The sequence below is a fragment of the Eleutherodactylus coqui genome, unplaced genomic scaffold (genome assembly GCF_035609145.1).
Source record: "Eleutherodactylus coqui strain aEleCoq1 unplaced genomic scaffold, aEleCoq1.hap1 HAP1_SCAFFOLD_417, whole genome shotgun sequence".
NCBI classification, from domain to species: domain Eukaryota; kingdom Metazoa; phylum Chordata; class Amphibia; order Anura; family Eleutherodactylidae; genus Eleutherodactylus; species Eleutherodactylus coqui.
The window spans coordinates 23,235-40,563 of NW_027101877.1; the positions used below are offsets into that span (position 1 = coordinate 23,235).

A 17,329-nucleotide genomic window follows, 5' to 3' on the forward strand; every position below is an offset into this window, starting at 1 on the left:
TTAAGGCCGTGAGCAGGTTTCTTTCCTTTTCGGAGGTGCGTTCGCACTGCAGAAAGCCCATAGGAAAGGAGGAGGAGCTGTCAACGGGCATTCTAAGCTGAATGTGCCTGCTCTCGTCACATCGTGGCCGCAAGCCAGCTTGAGGCCTGGCAAGTACCAGTATGGGTGACCGGCTGGGAATCCCAGGTCCCGTTGACTTTTAAGGCCGTGAGTAGGTTTCTTTCCGTTTCGGAGGTGCGTTCGCACTGCAGAAAGCCCATAGGAAAGGAGGAGGAGCTGTCAACGGGCATTCTAAGCTGAATGTGCCTGCTCTCGTCAGAAAGCGGCCGCCAGCCAGCTTGAGGCCTGGCAAGTACCAGTATGGGTGACCGGCTGGGAATCCCAGGTCCCGTTGACTTTTAAGGCCGTGAGTAGGTTTCTTTCCTTTTCGGAGGTGCGTTCGCACTGCAGAAAGCCCATAGGAAAGGAGGAGGAGCTGTCAACGGGTATTCTAAGCTGAATGTGCCTGCTCTCGTCAGATCACGGCCGCCAGCCAGCTTGAGGCCTGGCAAGTACCAGTATGGGTGACCGGCTGGGAATCCTAGGTCCCGTTGACTTTTAAGGCCGTGAGTAGGTTTCTTTCCTTTTCGGAGGTGCGTTCGCACTGCAGAAAGCCCATAGGAAAGGAGGAGGAGCTGTCAATGGGAATTCTAAGCTGAATGTGCCTGCTCTCGTCAGATCGCGGCCGCCAGCCAGCTTGAGGCCGGGCAAGTACCAGTATGGGTGACCGGCTGGGAATCCCAGGTCCCGTTGACTTTTAAGGCCGTGAGTAGGTTTCTTTCCTTTTCGGAGGTGCGTTCGCACTGCAGAAAGCCCATAGGAAAGGAGGAGGAGCTGTCAATGGGCATTCTAAGCTGAATGTGCCTGCTCTCGTCAGATTGCGGCCGCCAGCCAGCTTGAGGCCTGGCAAGTACCAGTATGGGTGACCGGCTGGGAATCCCAGGTCCCGTTGACTTTTAAGGCCGTGAGTAGGTTTCTTTCCTTTTCGGAGGTGCGTTCGCACTGCAGAAAGCCCATAGGAAAGGAGGAGGAGCTGTCAACGGGAATTCTAAGCTGAATGTGCCTGCTCTCGTCAGATCGCGGCCGCCAGCCAGCTTGAGGCCTGGCAAGTACCAGTATGGGTGACCGGCTGGGAATCCCAGGTCCCGTTGACTTTTAAGGCCGTGAGTAGGTTTCTTTCCTTTTCGGAGGTGCGTTCGCACTGCAGAAAGCCCGTAGGAAAGGAGGAGGAGCTGTCAACGGGCATTCTAAGCTGAATGTGCCTGCTCTCGTCAGATCGCGGCCGCCAGCCAGCTTGAGGCCTGGCAAGTACCAGTATGGGTGACCGGCTGGGAATCCCAGGTCCCGTTGACTTTTAAGGCCGTGAGTAGGTTTCTTTCCTTTTCGGAAGTGCGTTCGCACTGCAGAAAGCCCATAGGAAAGGAGGAGGAGCTGTCAACGGGCATTCTAAGCTGAATGTGCCTGCTCTCGTCAGATCGCGGCCGCCAGCCAGCTTGAGGCCTGGCAAGTACCAGTATGGGTGACCGGCTGGGAATCCCAGGTCCTGTTGACTTTTAAGGCCGTGAGTAGGTTTCTTTCCTTTTCGGAGGTGCGTTCGCACTGCAGAAAGCCCATAGGAAAGGAGGTGGAGCTGTCAACGGGCATTCTAAGCTGAATGTGCCTGCTCTCGTCAGATCGCGGCCGCCAGCCAGCTTGAGGCCTGGCAAGTACCAGTATGGGTGACCGGCTGGGAATCCCAGGTCCCGTTGACTTTTAAGGCCGTGAGTAGGTTTCTTTCCGTTTCGGAGGTGCGTTCGCACTGCAGAAAGCCCATAGGAAAGGAGGCGGAGCTGTCAACGGGCATTCTAAGCTGAATGTGCCTGCTCTCGTCAGATCGCGGCCGCCAGCCAGCTTGAGGCCTGGCAAGTACCAGTATGGGTGACCGGCTGGGAATCCCAGGTCCCGTTGACTTTTAAGGCCGTGAGTAGGTTGCTTTCCTTTTCGGAGGTGCGTTCGCACTGCAGAAAGCCCATAGGTAAGGAGGAGGAGCTGTCAACGGGCATTCTAAACTGAATGTGCCTGCTCTCGTCAGATCGCGGCCGCCAGCCAGCTTGAGGCCTGGCAAGTACCAGTATGGGTGACCGGCTGGGAATCCCAGGTCCCGTTGACTTTTAAGGCCGTGAGTAGGTTTCTTTCCTTTTCGGAGGTGCGTTCGCACTGCAGAAAGCCCATAGGAAAGGAGGAGGAGCTGTCAACGAGCATTCTAAGCTGAATGTGCCTGCTCTCGTCAGATCGCGGCCGCCAGCCAGCTTGAGGCCTGGCAAGTACCAGTATGGGTGACCGGCTGGGAATCCCAGGTCCCGTTGACTTTTAAGGCCGTGAGTAGGTTTCTTTCCGTTTCGGAGGTGCGTTCGCACTGCAGAAAGCCCATAGGAAAGGAGGAGGAGCTGTCAACGGGCATTCTAAGCTGAATGTACCTGCTCTCGTCAGATCGCGGCCGCCAGCCAGCTTGAGGCCTGGCAAGTACCAGTATGGGTGACCGGCTGGGAATCCCAGGTCCCGTTGACTTTTAAGGCCGTGAGTAGGTTTCTTTCCTTTTCGGAGGTGCGTTCGCACTGCAGAAAGCCCATAGGAAAGGAGGAGGAGCTGTCAACGGGCATTCTAAGCTGAATGTGCCTGCTCTCGTCACATCGTGGCCGCAAGCCAGCTTGAGGCCTGGCAAGTACCAGTATGGGTGACCGGCTGGGAATCCCAGGTCCCGTTGACTTTTAAGGCCGTGAGTAGGTTTCTTTCCGTTTCGGAGGTGCGTTCGCACTGCAGAAAGCCCATAGGAAAGGAGGAGGAGCTGTCAACGGGCATTCTAAGCTGAATGTGCCTGCTCTCGTCAGAAAGCTGCCGCCAGCCAGCTTGAGGCCTGGCAAGTACCAGTATGGGTGACCGGCTGGGAATCCCAGGTCCCGTTGACTTTTAAGGCCGTGAGTAGGTTTCTTTCCGTTTCGGAGGTGCGTTCGCACTGCAGAAAGCCCATAGGAAAGGAGGAGGAGCTGTCAACGGGCATTCTAAGCTGAATGTGCCTGCTCTCGTCAGAAAGCGGCCGCCAGCCAGCTTGAGGCCTGGCAAGTACCAGTATGGGTGACCGGCTGGGAATCCCAGGTCCCGTTGACTTTTAAGGCCGTGAGTAGGTTTCTTTCCTTTTCGGAGGTGCGTTCGCACTGCAGAAAGCCCATAGGAAAGGAGGAGGAGCTGTCAACGGGTATTCTAAGCTGAATGTGCCTGCTCTCGTCAGATCGCGGCCGCCAGCCAGCTTGAGGCCTGGCAAGTACCCAGTATGGGTGACCGGCTGGGAATCCTAGGTCCCGTTGACTTTTAAGGCCGTGAGTAGGTTTCTTTCCTTTTCGGAGGTGCGTTCGCACTGCAGAAAGCCCATAGGAAAGGAGGAGGAGCTGTCAATGGGAATTCTAAGCTGAATGTGCCTGCTCTCGTCAGATTGCGGCCGCCAGCCAGCTTGAGGCCTGGCAAGTACCAGTATGGGTGACCGGCTGGGAATCCCAGGTCCCGTTGACTTTTAAGGCCGTGAGTAGGTTTCTTTCCTTTCGGAGGTGCGTTCGCACTGCAGAAAGCCCATAGGAAAGGAGGAGGAGCTGTCAACGGGAATTCTAAGCTGAATGTGCCTGCTCTCGTCAGATCGCGGCCGCCAGCCAGCTTGAGGCCTGGCAAGTACCAGTATGGGTGACCGGCTGGGAATCCCAGGTCCCGTTGACTTTTAAGGCCGTGAGTAGGTTTCTTTCCTTTTCGGAGGTGCGTTCGCACTGCAGAAAGCCCGTAGGAAAGAGGAGGAGCTGTCAACGGGCATTCTAAGCTGAATGTGCCTGCTCTCGTCAGATCGCGGCCGCCAGCCAGCTTGAGGCCTGGCAAGTACCAGTATGGGTGACCGGCTGGGAATCCCAGGTCCCGTTGACTTTTAAGGCCGTGAGTAGGTTTCTTTCCTTTTCGGAAGTGCGTTCGCACTGCAGAAAGCCCATAGGAAAGGAGGAGGAGCTGTCAACGGGCATTCTAAGCTGAATGTGCCTGCTCTCGTCAGATCGCGGCCGCCAGCCAGCTTGAGGCCTGGCAAGTACCAGTATGGGTGACCGGCTGGGAATCCCAGGTCCCGTTGACTTTTAAGGCCGTGAGTAGGTTTCTTTCCTTTTCGGAGGTGCGTTCGCACTGCAGAAAGCCCATAGGAAAGGAGGTGGAGCTGTCAACGGGCATTCTAAGCTGAATGTGCCTGCTCTCGTCAGATCGCGGCCGCCAGCCAGCTTGAGGCCTGGCAAGTACCAGTATGGGTGACCGGCTGGGAATCCCAGGTCCCGTTGACTTTTAAGGCCGTGAGTAGGTTTCTTTCCGTTTCGGAGGTGCGTTCGCACTGCAGAAAGCCCATAGGAAAGGAGGAGGAGCTGTCAACGGGCATTCTAAGCTGAATGTGCCTGCTCTCGTCAGATCGCGGCCGCCAGCCAGCTTGAGGCCTGGCAAGTACCAGTATGGGTGACCGGCTGGGAATCCCAGGTCCCGTTGACTTTTAAGGCCGTGAGTAGGTTGCTTTCCTTTTCGGAGGTGCGTTCGCACTGCAGAAAGCCCATAGGAAAGGAGGAGGAGCTGTCAACGGGCATTCTAAGCTGAATGTGCCTGCTCTCGTCACATCGTGGCCGCAAGCCAGCTTGAGGCCTGGCAAGTACCAGTATGGGTGACCGGCTGGGAATCCCAGGTCCCGTTGACTTTTAAGGCCGTGAGTAGGTTTCTTTCCGTTTCGGAGGTGCGTTCGCACTGCAGAAAGCCCATAGGAAAGGAGGAGGAGCTGTCAACGGGCATTCTAAGCTGAATGTGCCTGCTCTCGTCAGAAAGCGGCCGCCAGCCAGCTTGAGGCCTGGCAAGTACCAGTATGGGTGACCGGCTGGGAATCCCAGGTCCCGTTGACTTTTAAGGCCGTGAGTAGGTTTCTTTCCTTTTCGGAGGTGCGTTCGCACTGCAGAAAGCCCATAGGAAAGGAGGAGGAGCTGTCAACGGGTATTCTAAGCTGAATGTGCCTGCTCTCGTCAGATCGCGGCCGCCAGCCAGCTTGAGGCCTGGCAAGTACCAGTATGGGTGACCGGCTGGGAATCCTAGGTCCCGTTGACTTTTAAGGCCGTGAGTAGGTTTCTTTCCTTTTCGGAGGTGCGTTCGCACTGCAGAAAGCCCATAGGAAAGGAGGAGGAGCTGTCAATGGGAATTCTAAGCTGAATGTGCCTGCTCTCGTCAGATCGCGGCCGCCAGCCAGCTTGAGGCCGGGCAAGTACCAGTATGGGTGACCGGCTGGGAATCCCAGGTCCCGTTGACTTTTAAGGCCGTGAGTAGGTTTCTTTCCTTTTCGGAGGTGCGTTCGCACTGCAGAAAGCCCATAGGAAAGGAGGAGGAGCTGTCAATGGGCATTCTAAGCTGAATGTGCCTGCTCTCGTCAGATTGCGGCCGCCAGCCAGCTTGAGGCCTGGCAAGTACCAGTATGGGCGACCGGCTGGGAATCCCAGGTCCCGTTGACTTTTAAGGCCGTGAGTAGGTTGCTTTCCTTTTCGGAGGTGCGTTCGCACTGCAGAAAGCCCATAGGAAAGGAGGAGGAGCTGTCAACGGGCATTCTAAGCTGAATGTGCCTGCTCTCGTCAGATTGCGGCCGCCAGCCAGCTTGAGGCCTGGCAAGTACCAGTATGGGTGACCGGCTGGGAATCCCAGGTCCCGTAGACTTTTAAGGCCGTGAGTAGGTTTCTTTCCGTTTCGGAGGTGCGTTCGCACTGCAGAAAGCCCATAGGAAAGGAGGAGGAGCTGTCAACGGGCATTCTAAGCTGAATGTGCCTGCTCTCGTCAGAAAGCGGCCGCCAGCCAGCTTGAGGCCTGGCAAGTACCAGTATGGGTGACCGGCTGGGAATCCCAGGTCCCGTTGACTTTTAAGGCCGTGAGTAGGTTTCTTTCCTTTTCGGAGGTGCGTTCGCACTGCAGAAAGCCCATAGGAAAGGAGGAGGAGCTGTCAACGGGTATTCTAAGCTGAATGTGCCTGCTCTCGTCAGATCGCGGCCGCCAGCCAGCTTGAGGCCTGGCAAGTACCAGTATGGGTGACCGGCTGGGAATCGTAGGTCCCGTTGACTTTTAAGGCCGTGAGTAGGTTTCTTTCCTTTTCGGAGGTGCGTTCGCACTGCAGAAAGCCCATAGGAAAGGAGGAGGAGCTGTCAATGGGAATTCTAAGCTGAATGTGCCTGCTCTCGTCAGATCGCGGCCGCCAGCCAGCTTGAGGCCGGGCAAGTACCAGTATGGGTGACCGGCTGGGAATCCCAGGTCCCGTTGACTTTTAAGGCCGTGAGTAGGTTTCTTTCCTTTTCGGAGGTGCGTTCGCACTGCAGAAAGCCCATAGGAAAGGAGGAGGAGCTGTCAATGGGCATTCTAAGCTGAATGTGCCTGCTCTCGTCAGATTGCGGCCACCAGCCAGCTTGAGGCCTGGCAAGTACCAGTATGGGCGACCGGCTGGGAATCCCAGGTCCCGTTGACTTTTAAGGCCGTGAGTAGGTTGCTTTCCTTTTCGGAGGTGCGTTCGCACTGCAGAAAGCCCATAGGAAAGGAGGAGGAGCTGTCAACGGGCATTCTAAGCTGAATGTGCCTGCTCTCGTCAGATTGCGGCCGCCAGCCAGCTTGAGGCCTGGCAAGTACCAGTATGGGTGACCGGCTGGGAATCCCAGGTCCCGTAGACTTTTAAGGCCGTGAGTAGGTTTCTTTCCGTTTCGGAGGTGCGTTCGCACTGCAGAAAGCCCATAGGAAAGGAGGACGAGCTGTCAACGGGCATTCTAAGCTGAATGTGCCTGCTCTCGTCAGATCGCGGCCGCCAGCCAGCTTGAGGCCTGGCAAGTACCAGTATGGGTGACCGGCTGGGAATCCCAGGTCCCGTTGACTTTTAAGGCCGTGAGTAGGTTTCTTTCCTTTTCGCAGGTGCGTTCGCACTGCAGAAAGCCCATAGGAAAGGAGGAGGAGCTGTCAACGGGCATTCTAAGCTGAATGTGCCTGCTCTCGTCAGATCGCGGCCGCCAGCCAGCTTGAGGCCTGGCAAGTACCAGTATGGGTGACCGGCTGGGAATCCCAGGTCCCGTTGACTTTTAAGGCCGTGAGTAGGTTTCTTTCCGTTTCGGAGGTGCGTTCGCACTGCAGAAAGCCCATAGGAAAGGAGGAGGAGCTGTCAACGGGCATTCTAAGCTGAATGTGCCTGCTCTCGTCAGATCGCGGCCGCCAGCCAGCTTGAGGCCTGGCAAGTACCAGTATGGGTGACCGGCTGGGAATCCCAGGTCCCGTTGACTTTTAAGGCCGTGAGTAGGTTTCTTTCCTTTTCGGAGGTGCGTTCGCACTGCAGAAAGCCCATAGGAAAGGAGGAGGAGCTGTCAACGGGCATTCTAAGCTGAATGTGCCTGCTCTCGTCAGATCGCGGCCGCCAGCCAGCTTGAGGCCTGGCAAGTACCAGTATGGGTGACCGGCTGGGAATCCCAGGTCCCGTTGACTTTTAAGGCCGTGAGTAGGTTTCTTTCCTTTTCGGAGGTGCGTTCGCACTGCAGAAAGCCCATAGGAAAGGAGGAGGAGCTGTCAACGAGCATTCTAAGCTGAATGTGCCTGCTCTCGTCAGATCGCGGCCGCCAGCCAGCTTGAGGCCTGGCAAGTACCAGTATGGGTGACCGGCTGGGAATCCCAGGTCCCGTTGACTTTTAAGGCCGTGAGTAGGTTTCTTTCCTTTTCGGAGGTGCGTTCGCACTGCAGAAAGCCCATAGGAAAGGAGGAGGAGCTGTCAACGGGCATTCTAAGCTGAATGTGCCTGCTCTCGTCAGATCGCGGCCGCCAGCCAGCTTGAGGCCTGGCAAGTACCAGTATGGGTGACCGGCTGGGAATCCCAGGTCCCGTTGACTTTTAAGGCCGTGAGTAGGTTTCTTTCCGTTTCGGAGGTGCGTTCGCACTGCAGAAAGCCCATAGGAAAGGAGGAGGAGCTGTCAACGGGCATTCTAAGCTGAATGTGCCTGCTCTCGTCAGAAAGCGGCCGCCAGCCAGCTTGAGGCCTGGCAAGTACCAGTATGGGTGACCGGCTGGGAATCCCAGGTCCCGTTGACTTTTAAGGCCGTGAGTAGGTTTCTTTCCTTTTCGGAGGTGCGTTCGCACTGCAGAAAGCCCATAGGAAAGGAGGAGGAGCTGTCAACGGGTATTCTAAGCTGAATGTGCCTGCTCTCGTCAGATCGCGGCCGCCAGCCAGCTTGAGGCCTGGCAAGTACCAGTATGGGTGACCGGCTGGGAATCCTAGGTCCCGTTGACTTTTAAGGCCGTGAGTAGGTTTCTTTCCTTTTCGGAGGTGCGTTCGCACTGCAGAAAGCCCATAGGAAAGGAGGAGGAGCTGTCAATGGGAATTCTAAGCTGAATGTGCCTGCTCTCGTCAGATCGCGGCCGCCAGCCAGCTTGAGGCCGGGCAAGTACCAGTATGGGTGACCGGCTGGGAATCCCAGGTCCCGTTGACTTTTAAGGCTGTGAGTAGGTTTCTTTCCTTTTCGGAGGTGCGTTCGCACTGCAGAAAGCCCATAGGAAAGGAGGAGGAGCTGTCAATGGGCATTCTAAGCTGAATGTGCCTGCTCTCGTCAGATTGCGGCCGCCAGCCAGCTTGAGGCCTGGCAAGTACCAGTATGGGTGACCGGCTGGGAATCCCAGGTCCCGTTGACTTTTAAGGCCGTGAGTAGGTTGCTTTCCTTTTCGGAGGTGCGTTCGCACTGCAGAAAGCCCATAGGAAAGGAGGGGGAGCTGTCAACGGGCATTCTAAGCTGAATGTGCCTGCTCTCGTCAGATTGCGGCCGCCAGCCAGCTTGAGGCCTGGCAAGTACCAGTATGGGTGACCGGCTGGGAATCCCAGGTCCCGTAGACTTTTAAGGCCGTGAGTAGGTTTCTTTCCTTTTCGGAGGTGCGTTCGCACTGCAGAAAGCCCATAGGAAAGGAGGACGAGCTGTCAACGGGCATTCTAAGCTGAATGTGCCTGCTCTCGTCAGATCGCGGCCGCCAGCCAGCTTGAGGCCTGGCAAGTACCAGTATGGGTGACCGGCTGGGAATCCCAGGTCCCGTTGACTTTTAAGGCCGTGAGTAGGTTTCTTTCCTTTTCGCAGGTGCGTTCGCACTGCAGAAAGCCCATAGGAAAGGAGGAGGAGCTGTCAACGGGCATTCTAAGCTGAATGTGCCTGCTCTCGTCAGATCGCGGCCGCCAGCCAGCTTGAGGCCTGGCAAGTACCAGTATGGGTGACCGGCTGGGAATCCCAGGTCCCGTTGACTTTTAAGGCCGTGAGTAGGTTTCTTTCCGTTTCGGAGGTGCGTTCGCACTGCAGAAAGCCCATAGGAAAGGAGGAGGAGCTGTCAACGGGCATTCTAAGCTGAATGTGCCTGCTCTCGTCAGATCGCGGCCGCCAGCCAGCTTGAGGCCTGGCAAGTACCAGTATGGGTGACCGGCTGGGAATCCCAGGTCCCGTTGACTTTTAAGGCCGTGAGTAGGTTTCTTTCCTTTTCGGAGGTGCGTTCGCACTGCAGAAAGCCCATAGGAAAGGAGGAGGAGCTGTCAACGGGCATTCTAAGCTGAATGTGCCTGCTCTCGTCAGATCGCGGCCGCCAGCCAGCTTGAGGCCTGGCAAGTACCAGTATGGGTGACCGGCTGGGAATCCCAGGTCCCGTTGACTTTTAAGGCCGTGAGTAGGTTTCTTTCCTTTTCGGAGGTGCGTTCGCACTGCAGAAAGCCCATAGGAAAGGAGGAGAAGCTGTCAACGGGCATTCTAAGCTGAATATGCCTGCTCTCGTCAGATCGCGGCCGCCAGCCAGCTTGAGGCCTGGCAAGTACCAGTATGGGTGACCGGCTGGGAATCCCAGGTCCCGTTGACTTTTAAGGCCTTGAGTAGGTTTCTTTCCTTTTCGGAGGTGCGTTCGCACTGCAGAAAGCCCATAGGAAAGGAGGAGGAGCTGTCAACGGGCATTCTAAGCTGAATGTGCCTGCTCTCGTCAGATCGCGGCCGCCAGCCAGCTTGAGGCCTGGCAAGTACCAGTATGGGTGACCGGCTGGGAATCCCAGGTCCCGTTGACTTTTAAGGCCGTGAGTAGGTTTCTTTCCTTTTCGGAGGTGCGTTCGCACTGCAGAAAGCCCATAGGAAAGGAGGAGGAGCTGTCAACGGGAATTCTAAGCTGAATGTGCCTGCTCTCGTCAGATCGCGGCCGCCAGCCAGCTTGAGGCCGGGCAAGTACCAGTATGGGTGACCGGCTGGGAATCCCAGGTCTCGTTGACTTTTAAGGCCGTGAGTAGGTTTTTTTCCTTTTCGGAGGTGCGTTCGCACTGCAGAAAGCCCATAGGAAAGGAGGAGGAGCTGTCAATGGGCATTCTAAGCTGAATGTGCCTGCTCTCGTCAGATTGCGGCCGCCAGCCAGCTTGAGGCCTGGCAAGTACCAGTATGGGTGACCGGCTGGGAATCCCAGGTCCCGTTGACTTTTAAGGCCGTGAGTAGGTTTCTTTCCTTTTCGGAGGTGCGTTCGCACTGCAGAAAGCCCATAGGAAAGGAGGAGGAGCTGTCAACAGGCATTCTAAGCTGAATGTGCCTGCTCTCGTCAGATCGCGGCCGCCAGCCAGCTTGAGGCCTGGCAAGTACCAGTATGGGTGACCGGCTGGGAATCCCAGGTCCCGTTGACTTTTAAGGCCGTGAGTAGGTTTCTTTCCGTTTCGGAGGTGCGTTCGCACTGCAGAAAGCCCATAGGAAAGGAGGAGGAGCTGTCAACGGGCATTCTAAGCTGAATGTGCCTGCTCTCGTCAGATCGCGGCCGCCAGCCAGCTTGAGGCCTGGCAAGTACCAGTATGGGTGACCGGCTGGGAATCCCAGGTCCCGTTGACTTTTAAGGCCGTGAGTAGGTTGCTTTCCTTTTCGGAGGTGCGTTCGCACTGCAGAAAGCCCATAGGAAAGGAGGAGGAGCTGTCAACGGGCATTCTAAGCTGAATGTGCCTGCTCTCGTCAGATCGCGGCCGCCAGCCAGCTTGAGGCCTGGCAAGTACCAGTATGGGTGACCGGCTGGGAATCCCAGGTCCCGTAGACTTTTAAGGCCGTGAGTAGGTTTCTTTCCGTTTCGGATGTGCGTTCGCACTGCAGAAAGCCCATAGGAAAGGAGGACGAGCTGTCAACGGGCATTCTAAGCTGAATGTGCCTGCTCTCGTCAGATCGCGGCCGCCAGCCAGCTTGAGGCCTGGCAAGTACCAGTATGGGTGACCGGCTGGGAATCCCAGGTCCCGTTGACTTTTAAGGCCGTGAGTAGGTTTCTTTCCTTTTCGCAGGTGCGTTCGCACTGCAGAAAGCCCATAGGAAAGGAGGAGGAGCTGTCAACGGGCATTCTAAGCTGAATGTGCCTGCTCTCGTCAGATCGCGGCCGCCAGCCAGCTTGAGGCCTGGCAAGTACCAGTATGGGTGACCGGCTGGGAATCCCAGGTCCCGTTGACTTTTAAGGCCGTGAGTAGGTTTCTTTCCCGTTCGGAGGTGCGTTCGCACTGCAGAAAGCCCATAGGAAAGGAGGAGGAGCTGTCAACGGGCATTCTAAGCTGAATGTGCCTGCTCTCGTCAGATCGCGGCCGCCAGCCAGCTTGAGGCCTGACAAGTACCAGTATGGGTGACCGGCTGGGAATCCCAGGTCCCGTTGACTTTTAAGGCCGTGAGTAGGTTTCTTTCCTTTTCGGAGGTGCGTTCGCACTGCAGAAAGCCCATAGGAAAGGAGGCGGAGCTGTCAACGGGCATTCTAAGCTGAATGTGCCTGCTCTCGTCAGATCGCGGCCGCCAGCCAGCTTGAGGCCTGGCAAGTACCAGTATGGGTGACCGGCTGGGAATCCCAGGTCCCGTTGACTTTTAAGGCCGTGAGTAGGTTTCTTTCCTTTTCGGAAGTGCGTTCGCACTGCAGAAAGCCCATAGGAAAGGAGGAGGAGCTGTCAACGGGCATTCTAAGCTGAATGTGCCTGCTCTCGTCAGATCGCGGCCGCCAGCCAGCTTGAGGCCTGGCAAGTAGAAGTATGGGTGACCGGCTGGGAATCCCAGGTCCCGTTGACTTTTAAGGCCGTGAGTAGGTTTCTTTCCTTTTCGGAGGTGCGTTCGCACTGCAGAAAGCCCATAGGAAAGGAGGAGGAGCTGTCAACGGGCATTCTAAGCTGAATGTGCCTGCTCTCGTCAGATCACGGCCGCCAGCCAGCTTGAGGCCTGGCAAGTACCAGTATGGGTGACCGGCTGGGAATCCCAGGTCCCGTTGACTTTTAAGGCCGTGAGTAGGTTTCTTTCCGTTTCGGAGGTGCGTTCGCACTGCAGAAAGCCCATAGGAAAGGAGGAGGAGTTGTCAACGGGCATTCTAAGCTGAATGTGCCTGCTCTCGTCAGATCGCGGCCGCCAGCCAGCTTGAGGCCTGGCAAGTACCAGTATGGGTGACCGGCTGGGAATCCCAGGTCCCGTTGACTTTTAAGGCCGTGAGCAGGTTGCTTTCCTTTTCGGAGGTGCGTTCGCACTGCAGAAAGCCCATAGGAAAGGAGGAGGAGCTGTCAACGGGCATTCTAAGCTGAATGTGCCTGCTCTCGTCAGATTGCGGCCGCCAGCCAGCTTGAGGCCTGGCAAGTACCAGTATGGGTGACCGGCTGGGAATCCCAGGTCCCGTAGACTTTTAAGGCCGTGAGTAGGTTTCTTTCCGTTTCGGAGGTGCGTTCGCACTGCAGAAAGCCCATAGGAAAGGAGGACGAGCTGTCAACGGGCATTCTAAGCTGAATGTGCCTGCTCTCGTCAGATCGCGGCCGCCAGCCAGCTTGAGGCCTGGCAAGTACCAGTATGGGTGACCGGCTGGGAATCCCAGGTCCCGTTGACTTTTAAGGCCGTGAGTAGGTTTCTTTCCTTTTCGCAGGTGCGTTCGCACTGCAGAAAGCCCATAGGAAAGGAGGAGGAGCTGTCAACGGGCATTCTAAGCTGAATGTGCCTGCTCTCGTCAGATCGCGGCCGCCAGCCAGCTTGAGGCCTGGCAAGTACCAGTATGGGTGACCGGCTGGGAATCCCAGGTCCCGTTGACTTTTAAGGCCGTGAGTAGGTTTCTTTCCGTTTCGGAGGTGCGTTCGCACTGCAGAAAGCCCGTAGGAAAGGAGGAGGAGCTGTCAACGGGCATTCTAAGCTGAATGTGCCTGCTCTCGTCAGATCGCGGCCGCCAGCCAGCTTGAGGCCTGGCAAGTACCAGTATGGGTGACCGGCTGGGAATCCCAGGTCCCGTTGACTTTTAAGGCCGTGAGTAGGTTTCTTTCCTTTTCGGAGGTGCGTTCGCACTGCAGAAAGCCCATAGGAAAGGAGGAGGAGCTGTCAACGGGCATTCTAAGCTGAATGTGCCTGCTCTCGTCAGATCGCGGCCGCCAGCCAGCTTGAGGCCTGGCAAGTACCAGTATGGGTGACCGGCTGGGAATCCCAGGTCCCGTTGACTTTTAAGGCCGTGAGTAGGTTTCTTTCCTTTTCGGAGGTGCGTTCGCACTGCAGAAAGCCCATAGGAAAGGAGGAGAAGCTGTCAACGGGCATTCTAAGCTGAATGTGCCTGCTCTCGTCAGATCGCGGCCGCCAGCCAGCTTGAGGCCTGGCAAGTACCAGTATGGGTGACCGGCTGGGAATCCCAGGTCCCGTTGACTTTTAAGGCCGTGAGTAGGTTTCTTTCCTTTTCGGAGGTGCGTTCGCACTGCAGAAAGCCCATAGGAAAGGAGGAGGAGCTGTCAATGGGCATTCTAAGCTGAATGTGCCTGCTCTCGTCAGATTGCGGCCGCCAGCCAGCTTGAGGCCTGGCAAGTACCAGTATGGGTGACCGGCTGGGAATCCCAGGTCCCGTTGACTTTTAAGGCCGTGAGTAGGTTGCTTTCCTTTTCGGAGGTGCGTTCGCACTGCAGAAAGCCCATAGGAAAGGAGGAGGAGCTGTCAACGGGCATTCTAAGCTGAATGTGCCTGCTCTCGTCAGATTGCGGCCGCCAGCCAGCTTGAGGCCTGGCAAGTACCAGTATGGGTGACCGGCTGGGAATCCCAGGTCCCGTAGACTTTTAAGGCCGTGAGTAGGTTTCTTTCCGTTTCGGAGGTGCGTTCGCACTGCAGAAAGCCCATAGGAAAGGAGGACGAGCTGTCAACGGGCATTCTAAGCTGAATGTGCCTGCTCTCGTCAGATCGCGGCCGCCAGCCAGCTTGAGGCCTGGCAAGTACCAGTATGGGTGACCGGCTGGGAATCCCAGGTCCCGTTGACTTTTAAGGCCGTGAGTAGGTTTCTTTCCTTTTCGCAGGTGCGTTCGCACTGCAGAAAGCCCATAGGAAAGGAGGAGGAGCTGTCAACGGGCATTCTAAGCTGAATGTGCCTGCTCTCGTCAGATCGCGGCCGCCAGCCAGCTTGAGGCCTGGCAAGTACCAGTATGGGTGACCGGCTGGGAATCCCAGGTCCCGTTGACTTTTAAGGCCGTGAGTAGGTTTCTTTCCGTTTCGGAGGTGCGTTCGCACTGCAGAAAGCCCATAGGAAAGGAGGAGGAGCTGTCAACGGGCATTCTAAGCTGAATGTGCCTGCTCTCGTCAGATCGCGGCCGCCAGCCAGCTTGAGGCCTGGCAAGTACCAGTATGGGTGACCGGCTGGGAATCCCAGGTCCCGTTGACTTTTAAGGCCGTGAGTAGGTTTCTTTCCTTTTCGGAGGTGCGTTCGCACTGCAGAAAGCCCATAGGAAAGGAGGAGGAGCTGTCAACGGGCATTCTAAGCTGAATGTGCCTGCTCTCGTCAGATCGCGGCCGCCAGCCAGCTTGAGACCTGGCAAGTACCAGTATGGGTGACCGGCTGGGAATCCCAGGTCCCGTTGACTTTTAAGGCCGTGAGTAGGTTTCTTTCCTTTTCGGAGGTGCGTTCGCACTGCAGAAAGCCCATAGGAAAGGAGGAGGAGCTGTCAACGGGAATTCTAAGCTGAATGTGCCTGCTCTCGTCAGATCGCGGCCGCCAGCCAGCTTGAGGCCGGGCAAGTACCAGTATGGGTGACCGGCTGGGAATCCCAGGTCTCGTTGACTTTTAAGGCCGTGAGTAGGTTTTTTTCCTTTTCGGAGGTGCGTTCGCACTGCAGAAAGCCCATAGGAAAGGAGGAGGAGCTGTCAATGGGCATTCTAAGCTGAATGTGCCTGCTCTCGTCAGATTGCGGCCGCCAGCCAGCTTGAGGCCTGGCAAGTACCAGTATGGGTGACCGGCTGGGAATCCCAGGTCCCGTTGACTTTTAAGGCCGTGAGTAGGTTTCTTTCCTTTTCGGAGGTGCGTTCGCACTGCAGAAAGCCCATAGGAAAGGAGGAGGAGCTGTCAACAGGCATTCTAAGCTGAATGTGCCTGCTCTCGTCAGATCGCGGCCGCCAGCCAGCTTGAGGCCTGGCAAGTACCAGTATGGGTGACCGGCTGGGAATCCCAGGTCCCGTTGACTTTTAAGGCCGTGAGTAGGTTTCTTTCCGTTTCGGAGGTGCGTTCGCACTGCAGAAAGCCCATAGGAAAGGAGGAGGAGCTGTCAACGGGCATTCTAAGCTGAATGTGCCTGCTCTCGTCAGATCGCGGCCGCCAGCCAGCTTGAGGCCTGGCAAGTACCAGTATGGGTGACCGGCTGGGAATCCCAGGTCCCGTTGACTTTTAAGGCCGTGAGTAGGTTGCTTTCCTTTTCGGAGGTGCGTTCGCACTGCAGAAAGCCCATAGGAAAGGAGGAGGAGCTGTCAACGGGCATTCTAAGCTGAATGTGCCTGCTCTCGTCAGATCGCGGCCGCCAGCCAGCTTGAGGCCTGGCAAGTACCAGTATGGGTGACCGGCTGGGAATCCCAGGTCCCGTAGACTTTTAAGGCCGTGAGTAGGTTTCTTTCCGTTTCGGATGTGCGTTCGCACTGCAGAAAGCCCATAGGAAAGGAGGACGAGCTGTCAACGGGCATTCTAAGCTGAATGTGCCTGCTCTCGTCAGATCGCGGCCGCCAGCCAGCTTGAGGCCTGGCAAGTACCAGTATGGGTGACCGGCTGGGAATCCCAGGTCCCGTTGACTTTTAAGGCCGTGAGTAGGTTTCTTTCCTTTTCGCAGGTGCGTTCGCACTGCAGAAAGCCCATAGGAAAGGAGGAGGAGCTGTCAACGGGCATTCTAAGCTGAATGTGCCTGCTCTCGTCAGATCGCGGCCGCCAGCCAGCTTGAGGCCTGGCAAGTACCAGTATGGGTGACCGGCTGGGAATCCCAGGTCCCGTTGACTTTTAAGGCCGTGAGTAGGTTTCTTTCCCGTTCGGAGGTGCGTTCGCACTGCAGAAAGCCCATAGGAAAGGAGGAGGAGCTGTCAACGGGCATTCTAAGCTGAATGTGCCTGCTCTCGTCAGATCGCGGCCGCCAGCCAGCTTGAGGCCTGACAAGTACCAGTATGGGTGACCGGCTGGGAATCCCAGGTCCCGTTGACTTTTAAGGCCGTGAGTAGGTTTCTTTCCTTTTCGGAGGTGCGTTCGCACTGCAGAAAGCCCATAGGAAAGGAGGCGGAGCTGTCAACGGGCATTCTAAGCTGAATGTGCCTGCTCTCGTCAGATCGCGGCCGCCAGCCAGCTTGAGGCCTGGCAAGTACCAGTATGGGTGACCGGCTGGGAATCCCAGGTCCCGTTGACTTTTAAGGCCGTGAGTAGGTTTCTTTCCTTTTCGGAAGTGCGTTCGCACTGCAGAAAGCCCATAGGAAAGGAGGAGGAGCTGTCAACGGGCATTCTAAGCTGAATGTGCCTGCTCTCGTCAGATCGCGGCCGCCAGCCAGCTTGAGGCCTGGCAAGTAGAAGTATGGGTGACCGGCTGGGAATCCCAGGTCCCGTTGACTTTTAAGGCCGTGAGTAGGTTTCTTTCCTTTTCGGAGGTGCGTTCGCACTGCAGAAAGCCCATAGGAAAGGAGGAGGAGCTGTCAACGGGCATTCTAAGCTGAATGTGCCTGCTCTCGTCAGATCACGGCCGCCAGCCAGCTTGAGGCCTGGCAAGTACCAGTATGGGTGACCGGCTGGGAATCCCAGGTCCCGTTGACTTTTAAGGCCGTGAGTAGGTTTCTTTCCGTTTCGGAGGTGCGTTCGCACTGCAGAAAGCCCATAGGAAAGGAGGAGGAGTTGTCAACGGGCATTCTAAGCTGAATGTGCCTGCTCTCGTCAGATCGCGGCCGCCAGCCAGCTTGAGGCCTGGCAAGTACCAGTATGGGTGACCGGCTGGGAATCCCAGGTCCCGTTGACTTTTAAGGCCGTGAGCAGG

General features: G+C 56.6%; 80 pseudogenes; all 80 read left to right on the top strand.

Annotated features, from left to right (window-relative positions):
- The first annotated feature begins 278 nt into the window (after positions 1-278).
- Positions 279-397, top strand: LOC136592990 (5S ribosomal RNA; annotated as a pseudogene).
- A 279-nt stretch (positions 398-676) lies between these two features.
- On the top strand, positions 677-795 carry LOC136593023 (5S ribosomal RNA; annotated as a pseudogene).
- Positions 796-875: 80 nt separating this feature from the next.
- Positions 876-994, top strand: LOC136593068 (5S ribosomal RNA; annotated as a pseudogene).
- An 80-nt stretch (positions 995-1,074) lies between these two features.
- Positions 1,075-1,193, top strand: LOC136592958 (5S ribosomal RNA; annotated as a pseudogene).
- Positions 1,194-1,273: 80 nt separating this feature from the next.
- Positions 1,274-1,392, top strand: LOC136592687 (5S ribosomal RNA; annotated as a pseudogene).
- Positions 1,393-1,472: 80 nt separating this feature from the next.
- On the top strand, positions 1,473-1,591 carry LOC136592881 (5S ribosomal RNA; annotated as a pseudogene).
- Positions 1,592-1,671: 80 nt separating this feature from the next.
- Positions 1,672-1,790, top strand: LOC136592688 (5S ribosomal RNA; annotated as a pseudogene).
- Positions 1,791-1,870: 80 nt separating this feature from the next.
- On the top strand, positions 1,871-1,989 carry LOC136592689 (5S ribosomal RNA; annotated as a pseudogene).
- Positions 1,990-2,069: 80 nt separating this feature from the next.
- On the top strand, positions 2,070-2,188 carry LOC136593003 (5S ribosomal RNA; annotated as a pseudogene).
- An 80-nt stretch (positions 2,189-2,268) lies between these two features.
- Positions 2,269-2,387, top strand: LOC136593014 (5S ribosomal RNA; annotated as a pseudogene).
- Positions 2,388-2,467: 80 nt separating this feature from the next.
- LOC136592780 (5S ribosomal RNA) lies at positions 2,468-2,586 on the top strand (annotated as a pseudogene).
- Positions 2,587-2,865: 279 nt separating this feature from the next.
- On the top strand, positions 2,866-2,984 carry LOC136593046 (5S ribosomal RNA; annotated as a pseudogene).
- Positions 2,985-3,064: 80 nt separating this feature from the next.
- On the top strand, positions 3,065-3,183 carry LOC136592991 (5S ribosomal RNA; annotated as a pseudogene).
- Positions 3,184-3,661: 478 nt separating this feature from the next.
- On the top strand, positions 3,662-3,780 carry LOC136592959 (5S ribosomal RNA; annotated as a pseudogene).
- A 79-nt stretch (positions 3,781-3,859) lies between these two features.
- LOC136592690 (5S ribosomal RNA) lies at positions 3,860-3,978 on the top strand (annotated as a pseudogene).
- Positions 3,979-4,058: 80 nt separating this feature from the next.
- LOC136592692 (5S ribosomal RNA) lies at positions 4,059-4,177 on the top strand (annotated as a pseudogene).
- Positions 4,178-4,257: 80 nt separating this feature from the next.
- Positions 4,258-4,376, top strand: LOC136592693 (5S ribosomal RNA; annotated as a pseudogene).
- Positions 4,377-4,456: 80 nt separating this feature from the next.
- Positions 4,457-4,575, top strand: LOC136592695 (5S ribosomal RNA; annotated as a pseudogene).
- A 279-nt stretch (positions 4,576-4,854) lies between these two features.
- On the top strand, positions 4,855-4,973 carry LOC136592992 (5S ribosomal RNA; annotated as a pseudogene).
- Positions 4,974-5,053: 80 nt separating this feature from the next.
- LOC136593057 (5S ribosomal RNA) lies at positions 5,054-5,172 on the top strand (annotated as a pseudogene).
- An 80-nt stretch (positions 5,173-5,252) lies between these two features.
- On the top strand, positions 5,253-5,371 carry LOC136593024 (5S ribosomal RNA; annotated as a pseudogene).
- An 80-nt stretch (positions 5,372-5,451) lies between these two features.
- On the top strand, positions 5,452-5,570 carry LOC136593108 (5S ribosomal RNA; annotated as a pseudogene).
- An 80-nt stretch (positions 5,571-5,650) lies between these two features.
- On the top strand, positions 5,651-5,769 carry LOC136593079 (5S ribosomal RNA; annotated as a pseudogene).
- Positions 5,770-5,849: 80 nt separating this feature from the next.
- LOC136592993 (5S ribosomal RNA) lies at positions 5,850-5,968 on the top strand (annotated as a pseudogene).
- Positions 5,969-6,247: 279 nt separating this feature from the next.
- LOC136593026 (5S ribosomal RNA) lies at positions 6,248-6,366 on the top strand (annotated as a pseudogene).
- An 80-nt stretch (positions 6,367-6,446) lies between these two features.
- Positions 6,447-6,565, top strand: LOC136593102 (5S ribosomal RNA; annotated as a pseudogene).
- Positions 6,566-6,645: 80 nt separating this feature from the next.
- LOC136593080 (5S ribosomal RNA) lies at positions 6,646-6,764 on the top strand (annotated as a pseudogene).
- Positions 6,765-6,844: 80 nt separating this feature from the next.
- Positions 6,845-6,963, top strand: LOC136592696 (5S ribosomal RNA; annotated as a pseudogene).
- An 80-nt stretch (positions 6,964-7,043) lies between these two features.
- On the top strand, positions 7,044-7,162 carry LOC136592697 (5S ribosomal RNA; annotated as a pseudogene).
- An 80-nt stretch (positions 7,163-7,242) lies between these two features.
- On the top strand, positions 7,243-7,361 carry LOC136592698 (5S ribosomal RNA; annotated as a pseudogene).
- Positions 7,362-7,441: 80 nt separating this feature from the next.
- Positions 7,442-7,560, top strand: LOC136592699 (5S ribosomal RNA; annotated as a pseudogene).
- Positions 7,561-7,640: 80 nt separating this feature from the next.
- LOC136593015 (5S ribosomal RNA) lies at positions 7,641-7,759 on the top strand (annotated as a pseudogene).
- An 80-nt stretch (positions 7,760-7,839) lies between these two features.
- On the top strand, positions 7,840-7,958 carry LOC136592700 (5S ribosomal RNA; annotated as a pseudogene).
- Positions 7,959-8,038: 80 nt separating this feature from the next.
- On the top strand, positions 8,039-8,157 carry LOC136592994 (5S ribosomal RNA; annotated as a pseudogene).
- Positions 8,158-8,237: 80 nt separating this feature from the next.
- Positions 8,238-8,356, top strand: LOC136593058 (5S ribosomal RNA; annotated as a pseudogene).
- An 80-nt stretch (positions 8,357-8,436) lies between these two features.
- Positions 8,437-8,555, top strand: LOC136593027 (5S ribosomal RNA; annotated as a pseudogene).
- Positions 8,556-8,635: 80 nt separating this feature from the next.
- LOC136593069 (5S ribosomal RNA) lies at positions 8,636-8,754 on the top strand (annotated as a pseudogene).
- Positions 8,755-8,834: 80 nt separating this feature from the next.
- On the top strand, positions 8,835-8,953 carry LOC136593081 (5S ribosomal RNA; annotated as a pseudogene).
- Positions 8,954-9,033: 80 nt separating this feature from the next.
- Positions 9,034-9,152, top strand: LOC136592701 (5S ribosomal RNA; annotated as a pseudogene).
- Positions 9,153-9,232: 80 nt separating this feature from the next.
- On the top strand, positions 9,233-9,351 carry LOC136592703 (5S ribosomal RNA; annotated as a pseudogene).
- Positions 9,352-9,431: 80 nt separating this feature from the next.
- On the top strand, positions 9,432-9,550 carry LOC136592704 (5S ribosomal RNA; annotated as a pseudogene).
- Positions 9,551-9,630: 80 nt separating this feature from the next.
- Positions 9,631-9,749, top strand: LOC136592705 (5S ribosomal RNA; annotated as a pseudogene).
- Positions 9,750-9,829: 80 nt separating this feature from the next.
- Positions 9,830-9,948, top strand: LOC136592883 (5S ribosomal RNA; annotated as a pseudogene).
- Positions 9,949-10,028: 80 nt separating this feature from the next.
- Positions 10,029-10,147, top strand: LOC136592707 (5S ribosomal RNA; annotated as a pseudogene).
- An 80-nt stretch (positions 10,148-10,227) lies between these two features.
- LOC136593041 (5S ribosomal RNA) lies at positions 10,228-10,346 on the top strand (annotated as a pseudogene).
- An 80-nt stretch (positions 10,347-10,426) lies between these two features.
- On the top strand, positions 10,427-10,545 carry LOC136593070 (5S ribosomal RNA; annotated as a pseudogene).
- Positions 10,546-10,625: 80 nt separating this feature from the next.
- On the top strand, positions 10,626-10,744 carry LOC136593050 (5S ribosomal RNA; annotated as a pseudogene).
- Positions 10,745-10,824: 80 nt separating this feature from the next.
- LOC136592708 (5S ribosomal RNA) lies at positions 10,825-10,943 on the top strand (annotated as a pseudogene).
- An 80-nt stretch (positions 10,944-11,023) lies between these two features.
- LOC136592936 (5S ribosomal RNA) lies at positions 11,024-11,142 on the top strand (annotated as a pseudogene).
- Positions 11,143-11,222: 80 nt separating this feature from the next.
- LOC136592709 (5S ribosomal RNA) lies at positions 11,223-11,341 on the top strand (annotated as a pseudogene).
- Positions 11,342-11,421: 80 nt separating this feature from the next.
- On the top strand, positions 11,422-11,540 carry LOC136592710 (5S ribosomal RNA; annotated as a pseudogene).
- Positions 11,541-11,620: 80 nt separating this feature from the next.
- LOC136592887 (5S ribosomal RNA) lies at positions 11,621-11,739 on the top strand (annotated as a pseudogene).
- An 80-nt stretch (positions 11,740-11,819) lies between these two features.
- On the top strand, positions 11,820-11,938 carry LOC136592711 (5S ribosomal RNA; annotated as a pseudogene).
- Positions 11,939-12,018: 80 nt separating this feature from the next.
- On the top strand, positions 12,019-12,137 carry LOC136593104 (5S ribosomal RNA; annotated as a pseudogene).
- An 80-nt stretch (positions 12,138-12,217) lies between these two features.
- LOC136593030 (5S ribosomal RNA) lies at positions 12,218-12,336 on the top strand (annotated as a pseudogene).
- An 80-nt stretch (positions 12,337-12,416) lies between these two features.
- On the top strand, positions 12,417-12,535 carry LOC136592712 (5S ribosomal RNA; annotated as a pseudogene).
- Positions 12,536-12,615: 80 nt separating this feature from the next.
- On the top strand, positions 12,616-12,734 carry LOC136593082 (5S ribosomal RNA; annotated as a pseudogene).
- An 80-nt stretch (positions 12,735-12,814) lies between these two features.
- LOC136592714 (5S ribosomal RNA) lies at positions 12,815-12,933 on the top strand (annotated as a pseudogene).
- Positions 12,934-13,013: 80 nt separating this feature from the next.
- On the top strand, positions 13,014-13,132 carry LOC136592715 (5S ribosomal RNA; annotated as a pseudogene).
- An 80-nt stretch (positions 13,133-13,212) lies between these two features.
- On the top strand, positions 13,213-13,331 carry LOC136592716 (5S ribosomal RNA; annotated as a pseudogene).
- An 80-nt stretch (positions 13,332-13,411) lies between these two features.
- Positions 13,412-13,530, top strand: LOC136592717 (5S ribosomal RNA; annotated as a pseudogene).
- An 80-nt stretch (positions 13,531-13,610) lies between these two features.
- Positions 13,611-13,729, top strand: LOC136592719 (5S ribosomal RNA; annotated as a pseudogene).
- Positions 13,730-13,809: 80 nt separating this feature from the next.
- LOC136593071 (5S ribosomal RNA) lies at positions 13,810-13,928 on the top strand (annotated as a pseudogene).
- An 80-nt stretch (positions 13,929-14,008) lies between these two features.
- LOC136593083 (5S ribosomal RNA) lies at positions 14,009-14,127 on the top strand (annotated as a pseudogene).
- An 80-nt stretch (positions 14,128-14,207) lies between these two features.
- On the top strand, positions 14,208-14,326 carry LOC136592720 (5S ribosomal RNA; annotated as a pseudogene).
- Positions 14,327-14,406: 80 nt separating this feature from the next.
- Positions 14,407-14,525, top strand: LOC136592721 (5S ribosomal RNA; annotated as a pseudogene).
- Positions 14,526-14,605: 80 nt separating this feature from the next.
- LOC136592722 (5S ribosomal RNA) lies at positions 14,606-14,724 on the top strand (annotated as a pseudogene).
- Positions 14,725-14,804: 80 nt separating this feature from the next.
- Positions 14,805-14,923, top strand: LOC136592963 (5S ribosomal RNA; annotated as a pseudogene).
- Positions 14,924-15,003: 80 nt separating this feature from the next.
- On the top strand, positions 15,004-15,122 carry LOC136593042 (5S ribosomal RNA; annotated as a pseudogene).
- Positions 15,123-15,202: 80 nt separating this feature from the next.
- On the top strand, positions 15,203-15,321 carry LOC136593072 (5S ribosomal RNA; annotated as a pseudogene).
- An 80-nt stretch (positions 15,322-15,401) lies between these two features.
- LOC136593051 (5S ribosomal RNA) lies at positions 15,402-15,520 on the top strand (annotated as a pseudogene).
- Positions 15,521-15,600: 80 nt separating this feature from the next.
- Positions 15,601-15,719, top strand: LOC136592723 (5S ribosomal RNA; annotated as a pseudogene).
- An 80-nt stretch (positions 15,720-15,799) lies between these two features.
- Positions 15,800-15,918, top strand: LOC136592937 (5S ribosomal RNA; annotated as a pseudogene).
- Positions 15,919-15,998: 80 nt separating this feature from the next.
- On the top strand, positions 15,999-16,117 carry LOC136592725 (5S ribosomal RNA; annotated as a pseudogene).
- Positions 16,118-16,197: 80 nt separating this feature from the next.
- LOC136592726 (5S ribosomal RNA) lies at positions 16,198-16,316 on the top strand (annotated as a pseudogene).
- Positions 16,317-16,396: 80 nt separating this feature from the next.
- LOC136592890 (5S ribosomal RNA) lies at positions 16,397-16,515 on the top strand (annotated as a pseudogene).
- An 80-nt stretch (positions 16,516-16,595) lies between these two features.
- LOC136592727 (5S ribosomal RNA) lies at positions 16,596-16,714 on the top strand (annotated as a pseudogene).
- An 80-nt stretch (positions 16,715-16,794) lies between these two features.
- LOC136593105 (5S ribosomal RNA) lies at positions 16,795-16,913 on the top strand (annotated as a pseudogene).
- An 80-nt stretch (positions 16,914-16,993) lies between these two features.
- LOC136593031 (5S ribosomal RNA) lies at positions 16,994-17,112 on the top strand (annotated as a pseudogene).
- Positions 17,113-17,192: 80 nt separating this feature from the next.
- Positions 17,193-17,311, top strand: LOC136592728 (5S ribosomal RNA; annotated as a pseudogene).
- Positions 17,312-17,329: the final 18 nt, after the last annotated feature.